This window comes from Salmo trutta, chromosome 39 (assembly GCF_901001165.1).
Source record: "Salmo trutta chromosome 39, fSalTru1.1, whole genome shotgun sequence".
NCBI lineage: Eukaryota > Metazoa > Chordata > Actinopteri > Salmoniformes > Salmonidae > Salmo > Salmo trutta.
Window position 1 is genome coordinate 22,968,702 of NC_042995.1, and position 21,052 is coordinate 22,989,753.

Below are 21,052 nucleotides of genomic sequence, written 5' to 3' on the forward strand. Positions count from 1 at the left end.
CTATATTTGAGAGATATAACAAAGATCAGGAAACATGTTTTTTTACATGTATTTATCCCCTTATTTTAGACACTGAACTATCTCTATATATGCATCCATTCTTTTTTAAACTGGTACCAGGGACCTTCAGACAAGTCGTGTGAGGCTTGTGGGAGTCCTAGAGCAAAACGGAGTAGACCATCATGCTCATGAGAGTCTCATCTTTCAAAAGTGTTCAACATACGATTTTGTGAGAGGACCGCTTTTCGGGATGTCTCATGGTCTGACAAACACCACTCTAGCTCTGCCACCTTTCACCGCAGATGCGGAAGGGCGATATCGGTTGATGCGGTGGATTGAGACGCAGCCCATGCAAAAATATCTCTAGCTTAAACAGGCAGATTTTGATGCAGATTTATTTATTATGTCAATTCAATTTCCGTAGGGACGCGACCATTGTAGGCTAAGGGTTAATCCCATTTTACGATAATCTTGTAATGAAATGTTGCCAGTCTAGGCAGCATGTCAGGGGTTAGCGGGTAAGAGTTAGAGGTCAGGGTCCAGCGCCATGCTGCTCGGGAATGGGACCGCTGACTGATGTTGGCGCCGGATGGAGGTGGCACTTGAGCTGGTCTTTTTTTCTCGTTCTCACATTCCAACCATTCCATTTCCATCAATGAGCATGAAACCCTACACTCTTGGAAAAACAGGTGATATCTAGAACCTATATAAAAGGATTCTTTGAAGATAGGAGAACCCATAGGAACCCTTTGAAGAACCCTTTTTGATTCCAGGTAGAACTATTTTGGGTTCCATATAGAACCCTTTCCACAGGGTTCTACCTGGAACCCAAAATAGTTCTACCTGGAATCAAAAAGGGTTCTTCAAAGGGTTCTCCTATGGGTTCTCCAATCTTCTGTATACCCCTTTACCTTGTCACAACACAACTGATTGGCTCAAACGCATTAAGAAGGAAAGAAATTCCCCAAATTAACTTTTAAGAAGGCAAACCTGTTAATTGAAACACATTCCAGGTGACTACCTCAGGAAGCTGGTTGAGAGAATGCCAAGAGTGTGCAAAGCTGTCATCAAGGCAAAGGGTGGCTATTTGAAGAATATAAAATATATTTTGATTTGTTTACCACTTTTTTGGTTACTACATGATTCCATGTGTTATTTCATAGTTTTGATGTCTTCACTATTATTCTACAATGTAGAAAATAGTAAAAATAAAGGAAAACCCTTGAATGAGTAGTTGTTCTAAAACTTTTGATAGGTAGTGTATATGTGTGTCCCAAATCACACCCTATTCTATTTATAATACAATTCTTTGGTCCACGGCCCATGGAAATCTGTTCAAAGGTAGTGCACTGTAAAGGGAATAGGGTGCCATGTGGGACTATGTAGATACTTAACTACAGCATACTATGAGGGAGACACTGAGCAAATTAGGGGAAAAAAGGAGGAAGAAGGCTTGTTTGACGGGCAGGTCACAACTTAGGGAAAAAAGAGAGATGAAAGAGGGAGAGAAAGAGAGAAATAGGAGGGAGCACACGTTCAGCAGTCTCAGCCTACATGATCATAGAGCCCCACTGAAAGCTCATAGAACAATGGCCCCACTGTGTGTGTGTGTGTGTGTGTTTACCTCTGATAAGGACCAAGAGGTCCTGCTCTCCTCTCTTCTCCTATTCTCCCCCTACCCCTCCTCTTCTCCTCCTCTCCTCTCTTCCTGTACCCTTTGTAGCCAGCGCCTTTCTTCCTTTCTTCATCCCTCATACTCCATAGCTTCTCAACAGATGAAAGGGGGATGAGATAAGACCAGGTAAAAGAGTGCAGGATGGAAAGAGGAAAAGTGATAAGGACAAAAACAATGGAGGTATTTGATAGCGTGAGAGCATGGGCTGGAGATGTGAATGTGAGCCTGTGTGTGTCAAGTCATATTAACGGTTAATGCTACTCTCTGTATTGAGCATGACCTCACTCTACACCTGTAGGAAGATGAGGTAAGAAAAAGAGAGGAATGGAACGAAGAGGTAGAAGGATGAAGGGATGATCTATGTGCCTCATCATTGACCTCCTGATCGTCATGAGCGCAACGTATGTTTGTTGTTGTTGAACGCTGTCGAACGCAGAAACCTGAACTAAAGACATTGGTTTTAAAGCTGACAGTATTTTTATATACTTTTATTTTATTTTTGAATCCTGTGGCTCTGTTGGGCTAAATGGCAGTGAGCACTGCTATCTGTCCCGGGATCCTGACAGAATCCATACAGGGGGAGAGACGCGAAAGGCCAGCTAGCCTAGCTGGCCCGCGTCTCAAATGGAGGCCGCTATTGAATGTTTCCAGCGCTACAGGAGCTGTGTTTACTTTGCTTTGCTCCGGGACAATGTGGGCCACGCTGACTTTAAATGTAGCAACTGTTTGCTTGCGGAGGACTACAGGAGCAAAGTAGCTACACTTAGCAAGCAAGTAGAAAACCTACATAAGCTACTGGGGAACCCACGCCCACCTACTTTTTATTTTTCTCCCACCCCAGTAGCCGGACGCCGCTCTGGTCTGGTGGAGGTTTCGCCACCGTGTCGGCTCAGGCACCTTCTTCCTTGGTAGCTTCCCAATCAAGATCGGATCCGGAGGTACCTGCGTCTTCGTCCTCTGTTCTTTCTCCCTCTTTGGTGGCTTCTACCTCGGGTTCAGATCCTCTGAGCTCCTCACCAGACTATGAGGCTGCCTGAGAGACCGGCCCATTCAACATCACCAGCTGTCATCATAGGCAGCTCTATGGTGAGGAACATCTCGGTCCCCAAGGCAAAAACCCAGGAGCAGGAGTACAGGACATAACAAGGCTGCTTTCAACTGTTCTACCACATATGCCGGGAGCTGACACTGTTGAAGTCCATGTGGGATCAAACGATATCAGGAGGGCTAGAACATTTGAAAATATGATTTTAAAGAACAGATTTTAGCATTTAAAGACTCCAAAAAACGGCCAGTAACTTCAGGTCCAGTACCATCGTTGGGCCGTGGGTGTGAAAGATTCTGCAGACTGCTGGCATTACACATCTGGCTAAAAGACTACTGTAGCTCTGCTGACATTACACATCTGGCTAAAAGACTACTGTAGCTCTGCTGACATTACACATCTGGCTAAAAGACTACTTTAGCTCTGCTGACATTACACATCTGGCTAAAAGACTACTGTAGCTCTGCTGGCATTACACATCTGGCTAAAAGACTACTGTAGCTCTGCTGGCATTACACATCTGGCTAAAAGACTACTGTAGCTCTGCTGACATTACACATCTGGCTAAAAGTCTACTGTAGCTCTGCTGGAGTAACTTTTATAGATAACTTTGACACCTTCTGGAAACAGAAGATACTCTACAGGAATGACGGAGTCCCTCCAAATAATCTTGGGTCCTGGACATCTTGGGTCCTGTCCACGCATTTCAAGGCTGCGTTGAAACAATGACTGGTAAATGATACAAGACCAGCTCAGTTAATCCCTACCATTGTGACAATGAGTCGTCATAACGCTTCATCAAATGTACATGATCTTAGGGGCATTGGCAAACACAAACTAAGTAATTTAATTTATGTACCCCTAATTGCACCGAATACATCTGTTTATCCTACAGCTATTGTAAGCAGTAATCATGAGCCTATAAACCAGAGTTACACTGTTAGCACTGAGGCGGTGTGCACTAGTAGGATCAGGTTGTCAGTCAACCTAGCATGGTAGTTACAAACAGCACAGGAATTAAATAATCAACATGTATTCATCACATCTTTACTAATTCTGCAGAAATGTGCTCTTATATAGTGTATAAGAGCTCACACAAGACGTTTTGTAGTGATTCATATGTTGATGATATAAAGAATATTTGCTGGTCTGTGATGTGTAATGATTTATGAAATGACTTATTACAGTTACTAATATGCAAGCACCCATTAATTAAGAAAATTACTGTAAAAACTGTTAAATCCCCTTGGATTGATGAGGAATTTAAAAATTGTATGGTTGAGAGGGATGAGGCAAAAGGTATGGCAATTAAGTCTTGATTGGCAAACGTACTGTAAATTTAGAAATCATGTGACTAAACTAAAGAAAAAGAAAAAGAAACTATACTATGAAACAGAGATCAATTATATAAAGAATGATAGTAAAAAGCTTTGGGGCACCTTAAATGAAATTTTGGGGAAAAAAGCACTCAGCTCCTTCGTTCATTGAATCAGATGGCTCGTTCATCACAAAGCCCACTGATATTCCCAACTACTTTAATGACATTTAATTTGGCAAGATAAGCAAACTTAGGGATGACATGCCAGCAACAAATACTTACACTACACATCCAAGTATATCGGACCAAATTATGAAAGACAAGAATTGTACTTTTGAATTCTGTAATTTCAGTGTGGAATAGGTGAAAAAATTATTGTTGTCTATCAACAATGACAAGCCACCGGGGTCTGACAATCTGGATGGAAAAGTCATTCCGCTACCCAAGAATAGTAAATCCCCATTAACTGGCTCAAATAGCCGACCAATCAGCCTGTTTCCAACCCTTAGTAAAGTTCTGGAAAAAATTGTGTTTGACCAGATACAGTGCTATTTCACAGTAAACAAATTGACAACAGAATTTCAGCACGCTTATAGGGAAGAACACTCACCAAGCACAGCACTTACACAAATGACTGGCTTAGAGAAATTGATGATAAAATTGTATAAACAGCCTTAATTTTGAAGAGTAGCTGCTGCTTTGGATCCATAATAAATAAAAAATACAAATCTCTCTTCTCCCAACCCTATCTAGGGGACTTTGAGAGGTTCTGGATGGTTCTGACTAACAATGTTTTGTAAAGAGCGCTCTGTGAACGCCGCAACATTATTACTGTACACTCCGTGGAAGAGCTAGTTGTCCCCCTTCAGATGACACTCTCTGCTCTGTGCTGGGGAGAAGCTATTCGAACACGCCTGGTGACCAAATTAATGACATACTTTATGTCGCACAGCTGAAAGTCGAGTGGAAATGAATGTGGATTCGCTGGCAATAACAGCAGCATAGCGCTAGTTAAAATGTGTAAAATAAAGTTATATTTGTTTTAATGGCCGAGGGAGAAATAACTTTTAGTATTGGTCACCATCTGGGTATCACAGTGACATGCCAATTAACTAACGTTACGACAAGCCAGTGTGAATTACCAGTGAAACGGTGTCGTATTGAGGTGATTGCTGATGTGAGTTGCTTCCCACTGGGCAGCAGTTCTTTTCTACAGGGTAGCTGTATCACATGTGGCCAATTTGTTCTATCCCACTTGATCATTTTTCGAGTAGGATAGCAGCCTACACGAGAAATAACTTGTAATATTGGTAGTAACCATTTGGATATCACCGTGATACAGACTACTGCTCAATGGGGAGACTTTGCACAGCAAGCAACACAACAACACGTGGCAAAGTGTCCTTCACTCCCTCTTGCCGAGTACTGCTGTCCCATAAGGAGAGGGAAGTAGCTAGCTAGTGTAGCCAACATCAGGTGACAGCTAAAGCACATTTATTGTAGCTAGTGAGTTTCACTGAAAATGTACAACTAGGCCTACGGCATTAAAGTCTATATGTTTGTAAAAATCCCAACTTCGGCAGACAACTTTAACATTCTTGCTTAAGTTTCTAGCCACAAGCATAAACTAGCTAGCTGGGAAGGGTTCATCAGGATGAAATCTCATCAGGATTATCGACTGAACTGAATTCGTTGGTCTCCAGTCAACTCTCAGCTGCGCGACATACGTTATCAATTTGGGCACCAGGTGTGTCCGTATAGCCTCTCCCACTGAGCTGAGATGGAGTATGTGAAATCTGACACCTCATTTGCATAGGGAGCGACACACATTTTCTGGCCTAGAACACCTTTCTCTTAGTCACAAAGGGACGAAATCACTTCTTGCTTAAAGTTGAATTTGAATGGTGTCTCTGCATCGTTCAGAGGATGCTGACAGATCCTTGAACATCTACAGATGGACTATCAAAATAAAGCGTTACAAAATTCTTTGTCGTCAGTTATATAAAATGGTGCCAACTTTGTACTGTCATTAAGTAACATCACATTTTTATTTTACAGTTATAAGAAAGGTGAAATCTTATAGTGCGTTGTTTATAATTTAATTGTTACTATACTGAATAAAAATATAAATGCATTATGTAAAGTGTTGATCCTATGTTTCATGAGCTGAAATAAAAGATCCCAGAAATGTTCCATATGCACAAAAAGCGTATATTTCTCAAATGTTGTACATACATTTGTTTGCATCACTGTTAGTGAGCGTTTCTCCTTTGCCAAGATAATCCATCCACCAGACAGGTGTGGCATACCAAGAAGCTGATTAAACAGCATCATCATTACACAGGTACACTTTGTGCTGGGGACAATAAAAGGCCACTCTAAAATGTGCAGTTTTGTCACACTAAACAATGCCACAGATGTTTCAAGTTTTCAGGGAGCATGCAATTGGCATGCTGACTGCAGGAATGTCCACCAGAGCTGTCAGAAAATGTAATGTTAATTTCTCTACCATAATTCGCCTCCGATGTCATATTAGAGAATTTGGCAGTATGTCCAACCGGCCTCACAACCACAGACCACATGCAACCACGCCAGCCCAGGCCCCCCACATCTGGCTTCTTCACCTGCGGGATCGTCTGAGACCAGCCACCTGGACAGCTGATGAATATGTGGGTTTGCACAAGCGAATAATATCTGCACAAACTGTCAGAAACCATCTCAGGGAAGCTAATTTGCGTGTTTGTCGTCCTCACCAAGGTCTTGACCTGACTGCAGTTCGGCGTTGTAACCGACTGCAGTGGGCAAATGCTAACCTTCGATAGCAACTGGTACGCAGGAGAATTGTGCTCTTCAAGGATGAATCCCGGTTTCAACTGTACCGGGCAAATGGCAGAGTGTATAGCGTTGTGTGGTCAAGTGGTTTGCTGATGTCAACGTTGTGAACAGAATGCCCCATGGTGGCAGTGGGGTTATGGTATTGGCAGGCATAAGCTACGGACAACAAACACAATTGCATTTTATTGATGGCAATTTGAATGCACAGAGATACCGTGATGAGATCCTGAGGCCCATTGTCGTGCCATTTATCCGTCGCCATCACCTCATGTTTCAGCATAATAATGCACGGCCCCGTGTCACAAGGACCTGTATACCTGGAAGCTGAAAATGCCCCAGTTCTTCCATGGCCCGCATACTCACCCATTGAGCATGTTTGGGATGCTCTGGATTGATGTGTATGACAGCGTGTTCCAGTTGCCGACAATATCCAGCAACTTCGCACAACCATTGAAGAGGAGTGGGACAACATTCCACAGACCACAATTAACAGCCTGATCAACTCTATGCAAAGGAGTGTGTGTCACGCTGTATTAGGCAAATGGTGGTCACACCAGATACTGATTGTTTTTCTGATCCACACCCTAACTTTTTTTTAAGGTATCTGTTACCAGCAGATGCATATCTGTTTTCCCAGTCATGTGAAATCGATAGATTGGGGCCTAATTTATTCATTTAAATTGACTCATTTCCTTATATGAACTGTAACTCAGTAAGATCTTTGACATTTTTGCTGATGTACATTTTGAAAACATTTCAATCATTTTAAACCCTATTCCCCCAATTTTGTTGGGGAAAAAAAACACGATTTTTCTTATTTTCATCATATTTGTACTATGTACTTGAGAATGTGTCTTCAAATGTGAGTACACCTCAGCAATTTATAATAAGAAATACCAGAAAGGTGAGTTCAAGATCTTTCTAGGAATATGCAGCATTACTAATTATTGTTTATGGCCCTCTAATGATAATTAATTACTTTTGGGATTACATAGATTACATTTTATATTGCATCTAGCATTCTTCCAGACTCCTCATGTCTTACTTCAGCACATACAGTACTCTCTCTCTCGGCTCCGGAGACGTGTGGATAGATCAGCCCTCTCTCTTCATCTCCCCTTTCCCTCTCACTCTGTCTTTCTTTTCCTCTCCCTATATCCTTTCTCCCTCCGCATTCTTGGAGTGACTGACTATGGCTGTTCTGAAAGGCAAACACCACTGCCAGGCTCTGATGTAAGAGCTCAACCTGTATTGACCTTCACCATTCAGCTACAAAAGCATTAGTGAGGTTGGGCAATGATGTTGGGCGATTAGGCCTGGCTCGCAGTCGGCATTCCAAATCATCCCAAACGTTGTTCGATGGGGTTGAGGTCAGGGCTCTGTGCAAGCCAGTCAAGTTCTTCCACACTGATCTCGACAAACCATTTCTGTATTTACTTCACTTTGTCCACTGAAACAGGAAAGGGGCTTCCACAAACTGTTGCCACAAAGTTGGAAGCACAGCATTGTCTGGAATATCATTGTATGCTATAGAATTAAGATTTCCCTTCATTGGATCAAGTTGTAGAAACATCTCAAAGAGGATCAATGGAAACAGGATGGACCTGAGCTAAATTTGATTCTCATAGCAAAGGGTCTGAATACTTATGTAAATAAGGTATTTCTGTTTTTATTTTTAATACATTTGCAAAAATTTCGAAAAAAACTGTTTTCTCTTTTTCATTATGGGGTATTGTGTGTAGAGTGATAAAAAATTAAAAAGTAAAGGGGTCTGAGTACTTTCAGAATGCACTGTATACTTATATATTTACACCGTTTTATTCTTTGTTTCCTCTCTAAGCCTTAAAAGGGAAATTTCCCATTGCCCGAGTGGTTCAGTTCTCTAAGGAGCTTAATCTCAGTGCTAGAGGTGTCACTACAGACACCCTGGTTCAAATCCAGGCTATATCACAACCGGCCGTGATTGGGAGTCTCATAGGGCAGGGCACAATTGGCCCAGCGTTGTCTGAGTTTGGCCGGTGTAGGCCATCACTGTAAATAAGAATTTGTTCTTAACTAACTTGCCTAGTTAAGTAAAGGTTATATATTTTTTTAAAGGGACATTTCTAAAATGTTCTAATTAATATTTATCATCTCCAACACCACCCCAATATCAACATATGTGAAAATTGCGTGTTCTATGTTTTGTAGTAAATAAGATAGAGGAAGATAAGTGTTTCGAATGACATTGGACTGAGAATAAAAGTTTATTAAGAAAATACTTCATTTATTGTGTAATAGAGCAAGATAAAACAACCAAACAGATTGGCTGTTCAAAGGTGCTAAAACCAAGCTTTCTAGAGCATTCTCTGCACACCTTTTTTTATGCTGTGGCTTGAGCAATAAGGTTAGCAATTAGGTACTCCTGTGAAGTGACCTGCCATAGAAAATGGAGCCAATGCCAATCAAGTCAATTTAATCACAACTGACCAAACAACTAACTGCATGAAGTGATGCTGATTGAAAGTGCTTGAATATGGAAGGCTTTGAATGGTGAACGAATGAAACACAAAAACACACATCTTGCTCATGAATAAATACTTGCATGATCATTTTAAAGAGACCAATATCTCACAGAGTCTAACTATTATGCAGCCTTCACCCTTCCTCCCTACCACACTGCACTCTCTGTTCTGCCAATTCGCTCAAGATCCACTCTGAAATTCAACGTCTGTCCAGATAAGCAGGAAGTTAGGAAATTACTTCAAAACTGTCCATTAAGGACAACGGTGAACTCTATTTCCATCTAGTAGGCTTGGGTTTTGCTAGGGTGTGGTGGATGGGCGTAAACCACGAGCTCTGAGTCCGAGGGTCGTGTCTTCAACCCCAGTGCTAGGCACTTGTTTTTTTAATGTTTTTGTTAAAAAACCTTAACCATTCGGAATTAATGCCTAAACTTAACCGTGGAGTTGTTTTTTTATTTTAACCCTATCCTAAACCTTAACCCTTAACTTAACCATTTGGAATTAATGCCTGAACTTAAACTTCAAAATGTGATATTTATGGACAAATGTCAGATTCTGCAGTGAGACTGTGAGAGCTTGTTTTCTTTTCTCTTTCACATACACATGCATACGCACACACATCACTTCAATTCACACACACACACACACACACACACACACACACACACACACACACACACACACACACACACACACACACACACACACACACACACACACACACACACACAAGCAGAGCCACTCACCTGTTTTTCCCATCAGGGGCTCAGGAGGCTCTTTTCGGCTTGTTCTTCCTGTCTTGGGGTGGGTGTGGTTTTCTTCCCATCCTCCCTTGTTTAGCCATAGGACTTTGTCATCATCGGTGTGATGCAGGCTGCTGCTGCCACCTTCATTAGGAATTACTGGCATTTTCCCCAGGAGTGTGGAGACTGCCTGGCTCACCTGAAGGAAGTGTGTTTGTGTGTGTGTGTGTGTGTGTGTGTGTGTGTGTGTGTGTGTGTGTGTGTGTGTGTGTGTGTGTGTGTGTGTGTGTGTGTGTGTGTGTGTGTGTGTGTGTGTGTGTGTGTGGATTCAAATTAGAGGTCGACCGATTAATCGGAATGGCCGATTAATTAGGGCCGATTTAAAGTTTTCATAACAATCGGTAATCGGTATTTTTGTATTAATTTTTTCTTTTTTACACCTTTATTTAACTAAGCAAGTCAGATTAAGAACACATACTTATTTTCAATGACGGCCTAAGAACGGGGGTTAACTGCCTTGTTCAGGAGGGATTCGGGGATTTGTTTTTGCAACCTTCCGGTTACTAGTCCAACGCTCTAACCACCTGCCTTACATTGCACTCCACGAGGAGCCTGCAGGCTGACTACCTGTTACGCGAGGGCAGCAAGAAGCCAAGGTAAGTTGCTAGCTAGCATTAAACGTATCTTATAAAAAACTATCTATCATAACATAATCACTAGATAACTACACATGGTTGTTTATATTACTAGTTTATCTAACGTGTCCTGCGTTGCATATAATCGATGCGGTGCCTGTTAATTTCTCATTGAATCACAGCCTACTTCGACAAACGGGTGTTGATTTAACAAGAGCATTTGCGAAAAAAGCACTGTCGTTGCACCAATGTACCTAACTGTAAACATCAATGCCTTTCTTTAAAACCAATACACAAGTATATATTATTAAACCTGCATATTTAGTTAATATTGCCTGCTAACATGAAATTGTGTCACTTATCTTGCGTTCATCTTTTGTTTTCGAGATGATAGTTTCCAGATTCGACCATATTAATGTTTTACTGCTAACCTACAAAGCATTACATGGGCTTGCTCCTACCTATCTTTCCGATTTGGTCCTGCCGTACATACCTACACGTACGCTACGGTCACAAGACGCAGGCCTCCTAATTGTCCCTAGAATTTCTAAGCAAACGGCTGGAGGTAGGGCTTTCTCCTATAGAGCTCCATTTTTATGGAATGGTCTGCCTACCCATGTGAGAGACGCAGACTCAGTCTCAACCTTTTAGTCTTTACTGAAGACTTATCTCTTCAGTAGGTCCTATGATCAAGTATAGTCTGGCCCAGGAGTGTGAAGGTGAACGGAAAGGCTGGAGCAACGAACCGCCCTTGCTGTCTCTGCCTTGTCGGTTCCCCTCTTCCCACTGGGATTCTCTGCCTCTAACCCTTTTACAGGGGCTGAGTCACTGACTTACTGGTGTTCTTCCATGCCGTCCATGGGAGGGGTGCGTCACTTGAGTAGGTTGAGCCACTGACGTGGTCTTCCTGTCTGGGTTGGCGCCCCCCCCTTGGGTTGTGCCGTGGCGGAGATCTTTGTGGGCTATACTCGGCCTTGTCTTCGGACGGTAAGTTGGTGGTTGTAGATATCCCTCTAGTGGTGTGGGGGCTGTGCTTTGGCAAAGTGGGTGGGGTTATATCCTGCCTGTTTGGCCCTGTCCGGGGGTATCATCGGATGGGGCCACAGTGTCTTCTGATCCCTCCTGTCTCAGCCTCCAGTATTTATGCTGCAGTAGTTTATGTGTCGGGGGGCTAGGGTCAGTCTGTTACATCTGGAGTATTCTCTTGTCTTATCCGGTGTCCTGTGTGAATGTAAATATGCTCTCTCTAATTCTCTCTTTCTCTCTTTCTTTCTTTCTCTCGGAGGACCTGAGCCCTAGGACCATGCCTCAGGACTACCTGGCATGATGACTCCTTGCTGTCCCCAGTCCACCTGGCCATGCTGCTGCTCCAGTTTCAACTGTTCTGCCTGCGGCTACGGAACCCTGACCTGTTCACCGGACGTGCTTGTTGCACCCTCGACAATTACTATGATTATTATTATTTGACCATGCTGGTCATTTACGAACATTTTAACATCTTGACCATGTTCTGTTATAATATCCACCCGGCACAGCCAGAAGAGGACTGGCCACCCCTCATAGCCTGGTTCCTCTCTAGGTTTCTTCCTAGGTTTTTGGCCTTTCTCAGGAGTTTTTCCTAGGGAGTTTTTCCCAGCCACCGTGCTTCTTTCACATGCATTGCTTGCTGTTTGGGGTTTTAGGCTGGGTTTCTGTACAGCACTTTGAGATTTCAGCTGATGTACAAAGGGCTATATAAATAAATTTGATTTGATTTGATTTGATTAATGACCTAAGGCTCGTATTTCTGTGTGTTTATTATATTATAATTAAGTCTATGATTTGATTGAGCAGTCTGACTGAGTGGTGGTAGGCACCAGCATGCTCGTAAGCATTCATTCAAACAGCATTTTCGTGCGTTTTGCCAGCATCTCTTCGCTGTGCTTCAAGCATTGCGCTGTTTATGACTTCAAGCCGGGTGGGTATAATTTGTGGAAAGTTCCAACAGGAATCTATTCCAAAAACTTTGTAAATAACAAGGTTGCCAAAAAACAACGCATACAAAGTTGTATAGCGGCAGAATAAGATACTGGTGTCATGACGTTGGCCTGTGGGTAAGGTTTATGACCCCCCCCCATAAATACCTTTCTCCCTTCCCCTCTCTGACCCTACTGAAGGACTTGAATAGCCTGTGTTAAATATAGAGAGTCTGGGAACATCAAACAAATGGGGAAAGGAACCATATTTTGGTAATAAAACCAGTTGGAAATATGCTTTGGAACGTAATGAGTATGGATGTCAGTTCGTTGTTATCTGAGACATTATGATTGATGACAGGACGACATAAACTGTACCTGAGAAAGTATACACCCTCTAGTTATCAGAGTAACATGGAATTGTTATGCAGTTGAAATGTTTGATATTGAAATTGTTTGTTAGGAGATGAAATGTAATTTTAGCTTCCAAATGAGAGATTTGGGTTTTCATAAGGAAAGTGCCCTGCTTGATCAGTGGCCCACCCCTGTGAAGAGGAGGGGTTATAAACGATGAAACACATCCTTCCCCCCTCTCCACTATATAAGCCTTTGACGAAAAGATAACCATGTTGTTCCAGTACGGGAGGTCTGCAGCCTCTACGTTAGAAGGACACACATGTCAAGGACAGAACTAAGCCAACCTCGGCGTGAGCTATGGTATGAACTTTGAGCTTATTCACTACAGAAGTGATACTTCCTAGCCATTGAGTTAGCAGCGGCCGCTGTAGACGTGGGCTAGGAAAGGACGGACGACGGATCCAGTCTAACAAACAGATGAAGATACCACCACGTATCCAATTTACCACCAGAGACATTCTTAAGAGTTTACAGGAAGATCTGTTGGCCAACCCGGCCAGCATCTACGACCAATCTACCGAAGCGCAGCTCAGAGTAAATATTTATTGCATTTTCCTTTTCCAAATGGGCGGTAATTTAGAATGCATAAGATAATGTATTTACGATAGCATAGCTGCTGTTTGTGGTTCCTAAATCTTCCCGCTCTTTCATTCAAGCCCAACCCTCTTTCCTTTGTGTAACCAGCTTTCATACAGGTTCCGTCCACCAGGACGTTTTCTGTATGACATCATTTGTATTCTGTGTATATGTAATTCTGTGTGATTAGTTTAGGTATTTAGTAAATAAATAATTTAACCCAATTTTGTATTGCTGATTCAACTTGTTAGCCAGGGTTCGTGAAGATAGCCAAGAATTTACAACTTTCATTATGAGACTGAAAATAAGATAAGGGTTAATATTGACTGCTATCGATGTAAAATATTACTAAGTATTTTAAGAGTTTATTCGGAAGATAACGGCTCTATAAACGTTCTTCCGTGGTGCCCCGACTTTCTAGTTAATTACATTTACATGATTAGCTTAATCAGGTAATATTAATTACAGAGAAATCATTTTATAAGTTAGCATGTCATATCACTTAGTCCGGCATAGCCAAAGACACGACACCGGGTAGGGAGTGGTCTATTTCATTGCATTTTTCACTCATCACGTTTATTACGAAAAATGTCTGTCCTCACTCTGGTTGCCTATGGACAAACATTAAGAATAAGCTACGTGGTGAGTTGATGCCTATTCGGCAGCTAGTTAGCTAGGTTTGTATGGGTTGCTACTTTGTATGCGTTGTTGGTTGGCAACCTTTTACTTTACGTTTTTTGGCACAGATTCCTGTTGGAACATTCAACAAATTATACCCACCCCTTCAAGCCTATCAACTCCCAAGATTAGGCTGGTTTAACCGATGTGAAATGGCTAGCTAGTTAGCGGGGTGCGCGCTAATAGTGTTTCAAACGTCACTTGCTCTGAGACTTGGAGTAGTTGTTCCCCTTGCTCTGCATGGGTAATGCTGCTTCAAGGGTGGCTGTTGTCGATGTGTTCCTGGTTCGAGCCCAGGTAAGAGCGAGGAGAGGGACGGAAGCTATACTGTTACACTGGCAATACTAAAGTGCCTATAAGAACATCCAATAGTCAAAGGTATATGAAATACAAATTGTATAGAGAGAAATAGTCCTATAATAACTACAACCTAAAACTTCTTACCTGGGAATATTGAAGACTGTTAAAAGGAACCACCAGCTTTCATATGTTCCCATGTTCTGAGCAAGGCACTTAAACGTTAGCTTTCTTACATGGCACATATTGCACTTTTACTTTCTTCTCCAACACTTTGTTTTGCATTATTTAAACCAAATTGAACATGTTTCATTATTTATTTGAGACTAAAATTAATTTTATTGATGTATTATATTAAGTTAAAATAAATGTTCATTCAGTATTGTTGTAATTGTCATTATTACAAATAAATAAATACTTTTTTTTTAAATCGGCCGATTAATCGGTAGCATTTTTTTTGGGGGGGGGGGTCCTCCAATAATCGGCATCGGTATCGGCGTTGAAAAATCATCATCGGTCGACCTCTAATTCAAATGTAGCTGCATTGTGCAAGATTTATATAGCCATAATATGTAATATATAATCATATATAACCTGCTGAAAAACTGCAGCTTTTTTTTCAACATTTATCCTTCAGTAACATTTCATAGGTCCCGGCCATTTGCTTGGCTACATCTTCACCCCTTCATAGCTTTACTTTGGCTCTTATATGGCTAGAGCTGCACATGTAAACTACCTGGTGTCACAGAGGTAACAATCACAGCAAACAATGTCATCCCTGAGGGTGAAATCGACATACACACCAACACTGCCCTCACCCATCCCAAGTCTTGAGATTTAACAGTCTATTTTTAGTTTCTGGCAACTAGATCTATTGCCCTATGTGTTTGTGTGTGCTTGCTCATCCTCTAATGTGTCGGTGTGTCTGTGTGTGCGTGCGAGCGTACATGCGTGTATGCGTACGCGTGAACACACTGTGCTCATGGATGTGTATGTTTGTTTAAGTACATACCAGAGAAAGAAAGAGAAAGGGCGATATAAATAAGAAGTGATTTACACAAACACAGGTTGAAAGATGGAGCAGTCTCTTACCGACAGAGTCTGGCTGTGTTTGATGTAGTCTAGTGTTGTGACCTGGATTTGTTGGACCCAAAGACCCCAAGTATCAGCCAAGCCCAGGTTTGACCTCTGAGGGCACTTTCCCTCTCTCTCCTCATTTTGTGTGCCTTAGTTACTGTTGCTGTTTTGGCTGCCGTAATCACACAGACACATCTCCATATACTCCCCTGAACTGCAGGGTTCAGGGGTCAAAGGTCAGGTATTAGTGAACACTTACATAGAAGTACGTGACTTGCAATGTTAGTTCAGGCACGATGGGTGTCAGTGGTGACTGTGCTTACAACATACAAGTATACACCATCCCAGTATAGAAACATATAACATGGTATAGGAACTTATTCACAAAAACACACACACAACACACACACACACACACACCAACAAACACACAAACCAAATCAAGTTACAATTGAAACATGCAGCAAACTTTAACCTTCCTCCTGCTCTGCCTACTTCATGTTTTATTTACAGACTGACAATATGTCACACATGAGTGATCACTGTGGGAGAGCCCATATGTGTTTGCACGGCCAGGCCATAGCCTTATGCTGTACTATAGTGTACTGTACTGTACTGTACCGTGAGAAGAACCTGAATTATCTATAGTTAGCTCAACGTTTGTACCTTATAGTGCTAGCTCAGTAGTCATGTAGTTAGCTGGAGCCTGGAGCCGTGGGCGGCAGTGCCGTGGTGTTGTAATAATCCACTGGTCTCTTAAAGCTGGTGTGGCTGGTGGCAGTCAGAGAGACCGCAGCAGCGCGCCGGCCGGACCAACCGAACGAACAGTCTGTAATCTGCTTTCCCTGTGTCAGCCCGCACACACCGCCCCAAGACACAGCCGTCACCCCAAAGTAACACACACACACACACACACACACACACACACACACACACACACACACACACACACACACACACACACACACACACACACACACACACACACACAGACACAGAATAATACACACAAACAGATACACAATATATACTGTATACACACTGTACTACATGCTGATCTATACATAACACATACACTAACACACACACACACACAGAACAATGGAAACACACATACTGTACACACACGTGCACCCATGCACACACACACAGCCGCTGTACACTATAATCCAAACAAGTTATACTATCCTCAGACCTCAGACACTGACTACTAGCAGCCATATGAACAGTAAAGACACAACACCAACAGACCACCTTAAAATCAAGACCCTCCCCTAAGCTTCACATTCTGTCTAAACAGGACTATCCAGTGATACATCACTGCCACCTTCAGCATTTTGATCTGAACTGCACTCCAAAATCTCTTAAGGTGGACCGGAGGAGGTATCTTCCCGAGAACTTGATCACTTGTCATTCCCAACTCGTTCACCAGGGGGCACTGATACCTCCTCAGTGCTGGGGGGAGTGACAAGACATACTACTGGCAGCAGTATGGTCATACTCCAGTCTCCTCCAGCTTCTCCAGCCTCTCCATGGTGCTAGCCTCTCCTCCGGAGCAGCTGGACAAACCTGGGGCCCTGGGCCAAAGTGTTTAATGGATGCTGTTAGGGATATCAGCTCCGGGGACAAAGAAAAGCGTGCGTCACAGTACAGCAAGCTACAGACGCCCAGCACCCCGAGCCGTGGTCAGATTGAGGTCGGCTGCCAGTCTGCGGTCACCAGGTGTTCTGTTCCACGAAGCGGCCGGGCCAGAGAGGTCAAGTCAACAATTGTTTTGGAAAGTGCTTTGATTGTAGTAGTGAGGACTTCGTCTTGGGAAGAGAGAGGGGATTTGAATTGACACCGTCACGTACCTACTTGTAAAGGTTGTAGCTGTACATTTATAAATTTGACAGCTGTAAATTTGACTTGAAGTGCAGAGCAAGTGTCACTGTGTATTATAGCTGTGCTCAACACATACCTATTTCGGTATAATACAAACTTGTCCAAAAAAGACTGTATATAGAAATGTTTCATTGTTTTCCAAAGAACTTGTTTCTCTTATTTAAAATGTTCACAAAGAACACATACTTTTTACACCGTATTCTACAAATAATATATGACTGGTCTCTGTGTAGTCATTGAGTTTACAAGAGGACAGTAGAGTCATCAAAAGTCTCCCATATTTCACAGAAGCAGGCGTTTATTGTTGGTTTTTAAAAGATAGGCAGGTTGAACGACAGACTGGCTCAGCCAGGTAAAAGTCAAAGAGCAATAGGAGTAGGCCTACATTCGAGTACCAGAATCAGGCTTTCAAAAGCCGCCCGAGGAGAGGGGGGGACGAGAGTATAGAGGAGGGCAGAAGATGAGAGAAGAACAGAGGAAAACAGAGCAACCTGTACTGGAGGAGAGAAGGGAAACAGAGAGGTAGAGGTGGGGAGGGCAGGAGAGGAGAACAGAGCAACCTGTACTGGAGGAGAGAAGGGAAACAGAGAGGTAGCGGTGGGGAGGAGGGGAGAGGAGAACAGAGGACCTTGTCCTGGAGGAGAGGAGGGAAACAGAGAGAGGTAGAGGTGGGGAGGAGGGGAGAGGAGAACAGAAGACCTTGTACTGGAGAGGAGGACAGAAACAGAGAGGTAGATGTGGGGAGGTGGGGAGAGGAGAACAGAGGACCTTGTACTGGAGGAGAGGAGGGAAACAGAGAGAGGTAGAGGTGGGGAGGAGGGGAGAGGAGGGAAACAGAGAGAGGTAGAGGTGGGGCGGACACACGCATGGCTTATCACTCAGGGTCTATGAAGATGAAAGACCTCAGGATCAAATCACCCTCCCTTTTAGGAATGAGAGAGAGGCACAGAGAGAGAAAGAAAGAGAGGACAGAAATGTAGCAAAGGGGAGCGTGGCCAGATTAGGGAGTACAATGAGGAGATATGACAGGAGAGATTAGCAGAACACAATAACCAGATGAGAGAGGAGGGAGATAATTCCTAACATGAGACACTCCAGAGCACCCGCCATTGGGAACCACAGTTAGGGTGGGGAGGGGGTCTCACACACATCAGACAAAGGTGTGTGTTGTGTGTTTTTTTGTTTGTGTGTGTGTGTGTGTGTGTTATAAGTAAAACACAAGCAATATACTGTATGTGTTCCCATTGTCATTGTATGAAAACTGAGATAAACCAATACAAAATAAAGTCAGTAACTCCATTTGTCTAATGCTTTTAATTTGTCGACAAAGATTGAAAAATGCTCCCTGTCCGTTGAAAAGGCATGGGCTTAATGAAAATAGATTGCAGGCATGGAAACTTTGAGATTGTGCCAAGTTCTAAAATCTCAGCAAAACTGCAACAACAATATTAGTGATTGCGCTGAAATTACAGTAGAATTGGGGTCTGGGAATATCGTTGTCTGTTGAGTCTCAGGCGATCGGGTTAGTTACAACAGTTACATTTGCGGATCCACACAATCCTGCTATCACAGCAACGTCACAGAAACGTCAAACCAACGTCATTACAAAGTCATCACAAATCTCAGGGAAAGTTATTATGAGTCCCTTTCTTAGTATCTCAAATGTCTGCCCAGTCACACAGGCTCATTGGAGAAGTCCCATGGTACTGTGGGACCATTTTTGGGAAACTTTTTTGTTGATGGGAGATCTTCAGTCTTGCATTAGGAGTGGATGCAAATGCCAAAATGTTTGCTCCCTTTTCGTTATTTTTCATTAAGTTAATGACAATGATAGTAAATCTCATCATTCTTATCATCAGACGTACAATCAGACTTTACCAAAAAGCACGTCAATCTTTGAGGGAATGTTTTCACTGCAGAGTCATTAGGGACAAAAAGGCCAGACCTTGAGAAAGTAATGGATACTGTAAATAAGGAATTAACGGGGAACAGTGACTGTACAGGAAGTGAATGACCCAGAACACAATGACCTCTAACCCTTTCTACTGCCATTCCAAGAGGACCATGTAGACATCACTTACAGACTATAGTGGTTCTCAGGTTGCGTCCCAAATGGCACGTGCAGCTGAATAATGTCACTTCTAAAGCAGCCATGTAGAAAGCTGAATATCACATTGAATCATAGCAAAGTGCACTACTTTTGATCATGGCCCATGATTCACTTCCTGTGACTGTACAGGAAGTGAATGACCCAAAACACGAACAATGACCTCTCACCCTATATTTCACCATTCAGAAAACTGAATATAACATTCAATCATAGCAAAATGCAATGAAGTCACATGCTATTCAGATTCTAGCTCAGGTAGACAAAGTAGCTTCTTACTGAAACATTTTTCACAAAGCGTGAGGATGTGTCCAAAATGACACCCTATTCCCTATAAAGTGCACTAGGGAACAGTGACTGTACAGGAAGTGAATGAACCAGAACATGAACAATAACCTCTAACCCTTTCTATGCCTCTCCAAAGGACAGGGAGCAAGTCTGAACGGCAATAGAAAGGGTTAGAGGTCGTTGTTTGTGTTCTGGGTCATATGGGACACGAACTCACGCTTTGGGAAAAATGTTGCAGTAAGAAGCTACTTTGTGAACCTGAGCTGGAATCTGAATAGCATGTGACTTCATTGCATGTTGCTGTGACTGAATGTGATATTCAGCTTTCTACATGGCTGCTTTAGAAGTGACATTATTCAGCGGCACGTGCGTGCAACATGATCAAGAGGACTTACTCCACGTGCAGGAAAGCATTTCTCAACAGCATTTCCTAGTACCCCATTTCTCTCTTCCTCCCTCCCAGACTCTCTCTCTCATACACAGTTCCTTCCCTCCATCCCCTCCCTCCCACTCTCTCCCTGCCTATCCCCCTTCCCTCCCTTTCACACACCCTCCCTCTCCCCCTCTCTCTCCCACACGCCCTATCTCTCTTACTCCTTCCCTCTCTCTCCACCTCCCCCCTCTGCCCACTAACCACTGGACTCCACATGGGGAGAGGGGGATTTGTTTGCCACAGGGGTAAACAAGCTGTGACTGAGTGTCTCCGTGGTCTCCTCTCCCCCGTCCCCCCCTCATCTCCCCCAAATTTCCGGAGAAACACATCCACAGGGCCTCTAATTCTCTCCCTCCTTCCCCACTCATTGTGAGTTCACAACACAACAGTTTACCCCTTCTTCACTTCCTTCTCTTTTTCCTCTTCCTCCTCCACTTTGGTGACCCGGTCGACCACCCAGGAGCATGCTCTCAGGCTTACAGGAAGTCAGGTCATCGTCCCTGGGAGAGAGTCAGCTGGAACAGGGAGGAAGTACTATGTTGAAGTCATGCTGGGGGAAGTAAACAAACTCCCTCCGGTTGGATG

The 21,052-nt window shown here is 43.0% G+C and overlaps 1 long non-coding RNA gene across 1 annotated transcript in view; it reads right to left on the reverse strand.

The window, feature by feature from the left end:
• Positions 1-16,662, reverse strand: part of LOC115179756 (uncharacterized) — a 34,486-nt gene extending 17,824 nt beyond the window's left edge. Inside the window, exons 1-2 of the long non-coding RNA XR_003872991.1 lie at positions 16,422-16,662; positions 10,124-10,319 (exon numbers count right to left, since the gene is read on the reverse strand). This is a non-coding gene — a long non-coding RNA (uncharacterized LOC115179756). The remainder of the gene's footprint in view (positions 1-10,123; positions 10,320-16,421) is intronic.
• Positions 16,663-21,052: the final 4,390 nt, after the last annotated feature.